This window comes from Photinus pyralis, unplaced genomic scaffold (assembly GCF_008802855.1).
Source record: "Photinus pyralis isolate 1611_PpyrPB1 unplaced genomic scaffold, Ppyr1.3 Ppyr1.4_LG4, whole genome shotgun sequence".
Classification (NCBI taxonomy): domain Eukaryota; kingdom Metazoa; phylum Arthropoda; class Insecta; order Coleoptera; family Lampyridae; genus Photinus; species Photinus pyralis.
This window is the reverse complement of record NW_022170511.1, coordinates 40,474,223-40,482,655: the sequence shown is the minus strand read 5'-3', so window position 1 is coordinate 40,482,655 and position 8,433 is coordinate 40,474,223.

Here is an 8,433-nt window from a genome sequence, read left to right as displayed (position 1 = left end):
TTAAGAAAATATTCATCGATCACCAATTCTGTCACTATCAAGTGTGTATTAAAATAAGTAAAAATTTAAAATGAGAAGTTTGAGTACCAACTGTTTCTCGATTTCTCTAAGGGGCATACCCAATCATCATGATGCATAAAAATTAGAGGATAGTAGTAAAGCCAATAGAATAATATTAGTTTTATAACAAATTAAGAAAGAGGCGTGGCGCAATTTTCCTCATTACCGAAATTTAAAAAAATTATTGGTTAATTTAGAGAAATTACACACACGAAGTCGTCAATTAACCACCATTTACTGCGAGGAAATAAAACTTATCTCCGTCATGTAATTAAGGCATTCCTAAACATGCAAAGCAAATTATAGAAATGAATACTAATTCAATTGTTCGACCGACACGTTTAGGCATGACGTGTGTAAAATTTAGACCGCTACATTTATTTCCAAAAGGTGAAATTAAAGCGAATTATAAGGAAAGTTTTTAAATTAATTGTTACGTAATGCAGTATGCTAATGAGGTATTTTTATTTAAAAAAATACTACGTTTAATTATTGGCGATAATTTCTTAGAAGATTATGATCCAACTTTATCTTGCAAAATGTTGCACTTTCTAACGTCATTTATGTTGTTATTGGTACCTAATTTGGTTGTAATGACGAAATGGTGCAAGTGTAGCATGACTACCACAAGTAGAAATCAACTTTGTCGGAAATGCTTGATCTAATTTTGAAAATGAATGTTTTGTATGAACTCAAAAATTTGTTATCTATAAACCAAGATACATGTCATGTTTGACCACGGTGATGTTAACTCAGCACCTCACTTTTTCGAAGTTTATTAAACGATTTCTGCCGGGTTTAAAAATACCCAACTGGATTAGCATAATTTTGAAATGATTATGTTGTAATATCTAATTAAATTGATTAGTTAACGCATTATCAATATCATTGTATCCTACCACAGTTTAATTAGTAATATAATTACCGTATCTGTTCATTGGCCTGTCACACAAATCACATAATACCCATTAGTACAACTACTCCTAACGATTTTACTTGTTTCCGCTGTGGCTGCCAAAATTGGAAATTGGTCCACTTGAGAGCCAATATTACTAATTGCATTTAGTTAATTAGTAATTATGGACATGCTAGTCAAAACAGTTCAACGTTAGCTATAAATTGATTGGGAAATTATTCATTTATTTATTTGTGCATGTAATTGTTTAAATTCGATGTCAAGGTACGTCGAATGAATCTGCACCTGTGAACAATGTAGTTAACAGAATCATTTATTATTCATACCTTGAACTGTTTATTTAAATATTAACAAATTACCCTGATTAAGATCCGAGTTTATCTTTAATGTCGTTTGTTTGCGGAAAGAGTACTCTAATGAAGTGACTCTCATGACGTAAACCTGTGAATATATATGCTATAATGCAAAATGCATATCGTTTAATTTTGCTTGTACTCGTATGAGATTTTGTGCATTAGAGAGTTGCAACATTTTGAAGCGATTAAACCCAATTTATTTTTGCATATCTTGCATATTTTGATATTCTTCGCATTTACATTATAAACTTGCATATTTTGCATATTTTAAGATGTACTTAAATTTTTGCTAGTTATGATCAATTTTAATTTGAATTTTAACAGATTTTTGCGGATTTTCGTAGCGGACGCGATCATGAAACATACTGCACATGTTTAATTTCTTAATTTACAAATTATTTTCTCTTTCTCTACGGTGTTGATGGGTGATATTGGGGGTAAGGTTTGGAAATTGCTCCCAATATTTTGTCGGCCTTTTCTAATGCATCTAAGTATTACTTCTGTTGATGTAGTGTAGAGAGAAGTTTCATCGCTTAGTGCGCTTATAAATTAATCTTAGCGACAGGAGACAATCAGGCAGAAAACTTAGAGACGCATCTTAGTTTATCGTAATTCCTTTTTTCTTCAAGATATATTATTTTGCATATGTTTTCATATACATCAAAACTATTTGCATGTTGCACTAATTTTCCGCATATATGTGCGCATATTTTACCGTTTTTCGTGCATATAATTCACAGATCTACTCAAGAGCCTTTGATGTAACTACATGCTATGTACCAAGTTGGATTAACTATATACACTGGGACTTGGCAAGAATGAGTACACTAAATAATGGTGTGGCTATAAAGGGATATCTCCTCCTTTTCTTAGCTCGACAAAGAACACGGTTAATTGATATTGTAATCTTTCTTTACACCTTTTTAAGATGTGTGGAAAATAAGTTTTTCGCCAAATGATAATAACTAAGAAAGGACTTGTTTCGCTTCGTTATCGGTGCTACGTTCTCACCCAAAAAACGGAAACCACGACAGAAAGATTCGATGCTCCTTCTTTAAAGCATCACGAATGCTTTGACTTTTCAACGATGACCCCCCGCTACCAAAAGCAGAAGACAAACCAGAGTTACTCGGTGGGCCTTTTTTAAAGCATCACGAATGCTTCGTGCCTTTCGAGAAAAATACACATAACACCTAGGGGTATGGAATACCCCCCAGTACTTTACGAGATTTTCGTGCGTATGATTTCAGAATTATAGAGAAAGTGTCATCTGATTTTCGTTTGCTGGGGGATATTCCATACCATACCTCACCCAAAATCGGAAGTCAAGCAAGAATGATTCGATGGTCCTTTTTAGTGCATTTCCACAAAATTTTAAAAAAATGCACCATTGTGGTCACTTTGTCCGTCCGTCTGCCCGCCTGTCTGTCCGTTCCTATACAACCGTTCGGTCGCTACTAGTTCTTTATCTTAAGAACTATTGTTCTACCTTTTTCGCTATTTGGTTTGTTATGGTGTTGAGGTTTGCACCAAGGAAAGAAATTTTCCTCTGTCGCTTACGAAAAAAGGTATGGTAAAAAACCAGTTTTTTTCATATATGCAGTATATACTATAATTTTCCACTTTTGCCGTTTATTAACGATCATCGAGATTGTATATTGCTGTCTGTCTGTCTGCCCGTCTGTTTCTCCGTTGGTCTGCCCATCTGTCTGTCTGTCCGTGTGAACTTTTTTATTTGCATAGTCCAAGTTTTTTATTTTTTAAGATGTTTAAATGAAATTGCATCCTGCGGCGTTGAGGGCCCTGTCGGTAGACAGGTTCCGATCAGCTACGGCGCTTGATTGCAGGCGAACCCTAGATAGATTAGGCGAGTCTAATAGGGTAAGCTTGATTTGGGTGCCAGCGCACTGCGGAATAGGGGGCAACGAAAGGGCGGACGAGTTGGCTCGCGAAGGCAGTGGTGGGGTCTTCGTCGGGCCCGAGCCTACCCTAGGGATTGCTCCCTCCGTTGTTAGGGCCAGGATTAAAGATTGGTTGACTAGTCAATTCCAGGCTCAGTGGCAACAAGTAACCGGACTCCGACAGTCCAAGGCCTTTCTAACAGGGCCCGTTGGCAAATCGGGGTCTTCTAAGCTTCTAAAACTGAATAGAAGCCAGCTTAGGAAGATCACTGGTGTCCTTACGGGACACTGGATGGTCAACTATCACCTGCATAACATTGGGCTCGCGGAGGAGTCAACGTGCAGGTTCTGTGGCGAGGCAGATGAAACTACCGAGCATGTGGTCTGTCACTGTGATGCTTTGATCAGGGACAGATATCAACTCCTTGGAGACAGATACCTGGAACCGAGGAGGGTGAAGCAACTTAGGCTAAACAGGGTCCTATCCTTCATTGAGAGGAACGGGCTCTGAACTCAGTTGCGAAGAAAGGGGGTAGGCACAATGGGCCTCTGATGTGCCTAAGTGCTGCCCGGTCGGGCTCCCCTGCGAATAGAATAGAATCCTGCAAATGGGAAATAAATGCAAGTGGAAATGCGCTTTTTTTTTAAATCATTTACGATTACTTTTTTAACTTGTTTAAACTACCACGAATGCTTCGGGACTGCGTATTTCGAGAAAAAACACATAACACTGGGGGGTATGGGGGGGTATTCTGGGTATTCAAGTATATTACGAGATTTTTAAACGTACGATTTCATTATTGTAGAGAAAGTGTCATCTGACTTTCGTGGGCTGAGCTGGAGGGTATTCCTGACCCCCCGGTGCTACATATCACCCAAACACGGAAGTCAAGAAAGAAAGATTCGATGGTCCTTTTTCAAACTATCATGAATGTGTCGGGGCTTAGCATATTTCGAGAAAAAAACACGTAACACCGGGAGAGTCTGGAGAGTATGGAATACCCCTCAGTATATTATGAGATTTTCGTGCGTATATGATTGTAGAGAAAGGGTCATCTGATTTTCGTTTGTACAATGAAATTGCTTTATGAATAAGGTTTAAATGGATGGATTAACTAAAAATTATTGCAATAAACTATTACCTACTTATACAGGGTGATGACTTGCGTAGCGCATCATAGGGATTTCAATGTAAAATTCATAACATGCGATTATTGGCTTCCCAAATTATTTTAGAGCAAAAATGTATTAAGGTTTTTTGTAGAAAAAAATTTTTTACGTCAATCAACCGTATTAGTTTTCAATTTTTTGCATAATAAAGACGGAAAATTGGAAAAATAAAAACCGCATCTTTTTCAATAATCTGTGATGCCATGGAATTTTATAATACAAAAACTACGTCAATATCCGTTATGCCATGGAATGTCTGCTATAAAACAAACCAAATTCTATCAAAAAGTATTATATTTAGAACAGCGAATTCAACATAAAGAAAGACCAAATTACTAAAAACGGTTTCCTAATATAACAATTTACAATAATTGTTCGAATAAGTCACCATTAACTGCAAGACAGTAACCAAGTCGATCATAAAATCCATTTCGAACTGCTGCTAATTGATAACTGGATATCTTTTTGTTTTAGAAAATTCCATGGCATCGCAGATTATTGAAAAAGATGGGGGTTTTATTTTTCCAATTTTCCGTCTTTATTATGCAAAAAATTGAAAACTAATACGGTTGATTGACGTAAAAAAATTTTTTCTACAAAAAACTTTAATGGGAGCCAATAATCCCATGTTATGAATTTTACGTTGAAATCCCTATGATGCGTTACACAAGTCACCACCCTGTATAGTGTCCAATGCTAATCTATTACTTAATCCATTCTAAAGTAACAAAATCTGTTTGTAACTGTTTGTAATGGGTTTGGTGATTTGATTTTCAAAGTTTATCCGGTTTTGAAAAACTGATCCCGAAAATATTTTAGGCACAGAAAAAATCGCAAAATTTCAAAGAACCTTTTTCCAATGTTCAATGTTCATTTGTACCAAAATCCTTGCGTAATGAATTTTATTGTGTGCTTATCGAAGTTTATCAGTGGGTAACGTTTAAAGAAGGTAATTTAGCCGTTTTTCTGAAAATGTAAGCACAAAAAAGTTCGCCACAAAACCGTCACAGTTTCAATGAATATAGGAATATCTTGAATTTTGAAAAAAATGCGTTCATTGAAACTGTGACTGCTTTATCGCGAATTTTTCTGTGGCTAAAGTAGCAATACTTTTGGGATCGAATTCATTTGTAGATGTTTGATTGATTAAGGATCATTTCAGTAGGTACATTTAGCACTAGAATCGATTTTTTTGGTATGTGAGCTATGCGTTCCAGTTTTTGTCCATAAGTGTGTTGATGTTTTAATTCAATAGTGATCTGGTTTCCAAATCTAAAATTTATTAGTAATTATGGCACTACGTACGGACTGACTCCTGGAAAATTGACGATCAGGTGTTTCCAAATTGTATATTTATGAATCTTTGTTACATAACAAGAATAACCTTAAAAGGGTACATTGTACTATTTGAGTGAACAAATTATCTGAAAACCTTTTGTAACAAACTTCATATCGAGGCAAACGGTGTAGCAGTAGCAGTGAAAAACAGAAAATAAAACTGGTGAGTTTCTTGACATTCAAAGGCACTCCAAGCTCTCTGCACGTACAAAATGAATGAAGCATGACAAAAACATTTCTGATTAATTAAGGGGTAACGGTAACAATCTAAACTGAATAACAATTAATTGGTTTGCGTGAATATTCTGTACTAAAAACGTTTCTAGTAATAAATGTGCGTGGAAGCCATCAAAGTCGCTTTCGAGCGGCATCTCGCAGGGTTATGCAGAATATTGTTCGTAGACAGGAGTCCTACTTCCTGTTCTGGGGAACGTTTCCGGTTTTCAGCGTCAGTTGGAAAGCGACATTGCAAATCATCGTCTGCTTAGTGCTTACAGAAGAAAGATCGATTAATCAATTCTATTGTATAACGACCGGTTTTCCTTTATTAGTAGGTAACAATTCTCGGGGGCGAAGCATCTGCTTATCCTAAATGGAAGAGTTGGTTTAGCGAGTGCAATAGTGCATACTTCTTATGGGTATATCGGACAACTGTAATAGGCGATTATAACCAAATGCGATCTGAACCACCCGAATATAATTAACCACAAAAACTCCTAAATATTAGAAGAACTAGAACAGTGATGAGTCAGTCATCTACTGTAAAAGTCGCTTTTTTTCGTTAGGGGTTGAGTTTCTTTCTTACTTTGACTTAAAGAAAGCAGATCAACTCTTAGTTCCAGTTTTGTTGCCAATTAATCGTCTTATTATCCAAGCGCGCGTGATAACTTTGGTTCAATTGTAGGCGTCAAAATCGTTTTATTGCAGAACTTTGCGACATTTAGAAATACCACGTGCTAGTTGACGAGTTTCTATCATAGCTATATTTCATTTACGTAACAGTTTGACAGCTTACCACATTTTCTTTTTCATTGGCACCGCATAATTCGTATTTTACAACCCGTGGCGTGGCAGATGAAACTTTCACGAATTTATAAGGGTCATGTTTGTATACGGATTAACCTATAGACGTCTGTGCCAATGCTGTTGATGGTGTTGGTTCAATTCCAAAGTAATATTTTTCGTAAAGCAGGGAAAGCTCAGATCGCGAGATTGGGTACTTTCGCCTATCCAAAAAACATTCATCGAGCATTCCACTTTCCAAATGTGACAATTTGTATGTTTAGCGTTTATTGCTTTTATAGATTTTACTATACGGTGGAGGTGTGGTGCACTTTACAACTTACACGTGGAATTACAGTTAGCGAATTTCACCGGTCATTAATTACACATGTAAATACGACGTTGATCACAAGTCGTCGAGTTCAAGCAAAACCGATAGGTATAAAGTGAAAGTTCAACTTTTTAGACGATCGTCTTCACGAACGAAAATGAAACCTTCAATTAAACTAAATAACCTTGTCCTTCTTCTTGAAGCACGCGTTGTATACGATCTTAAGAAAGCAAATTGGAGCAATTCGCGAAACATTAGGTAGCATAGTAATCGGGAATGTAATAAATTGGCGTATAAGTAAAAGTTGAAATGAAAGTTGCAGCCTTTGTCTAAATACACCAAATAATTGCAAAACAAATACAAGAATTCGCCTCGCTAATTAATTAGATTCGCGTCTAGTTTAAAAAAGGGAAACTTACTGTATCACAAATCTTAAGGGCACCCACCAAAACACAGAGAATAACTGATTGAACACTGAAACTTACTATAAGGTGATATCGAAATACATTTGCACTCCCGCCATACCTTTCATCAAAACTCTCCTACCATATACACTAACCTACAATGTAAGTTATTAGGATAATTTTATTGAAGCGAGCACTTTTTTTGCACTTAAAAACTTACTTCCTAATGACATCAGTTTACACATTAAACAACGTTCAGTCATTAATTTCGGTGGAATGCAAAAAAATAAAAATTAAATTAATTGTAATAATATTGCAGGGCAGTAAGAGTCGCAATCCAAAATTTATGATATGACGCACATTCCATGTAATAATATGAATAATATGTAGGCACTTATAACTTTCTCGGTGATTTACATTAAATATTTATCTACCTGGTGTTGCAGCAAAGTTCGGATTTCAACGAAGAAATGCATTTTTGTATCCAGACCCTTACGCTTTGGTACCTACGGGAAGTGTAAAAATCCTCCCATATTCTATCGGTCCAAATCGTTTCTTCTCGTGTTATTCTGGTGTCGCTTAACATCTTGATTGTCGCCTAAAACAATTCTGGCTCCAAAAATTAAACTGTTACCTAAAATATTGGATTAAGCGTATGTTGACCTTATTCTTCATTGCTTTTAAACTTTTGCTAAAATCTCTTCACCTCATAAAAATCGCTATGATTCTGTTTTCCAAGCTTTTTAAGCCTTGGAACAAACTACATTGGATGGCTGGGGATTCTCTTGCAATAGGGTACTTAATAATGTAATTAATACGTGTTTAAATCTGAACAAATTGTTCTCCGTTCATATGTCAGATGACCATGTACAGTTTTGTCTAATGATTTCCAATACATTCATATAAAGTGCATTTTTATCCACCCGATCTCACTATTTCCAATTCCCTAGGTGCC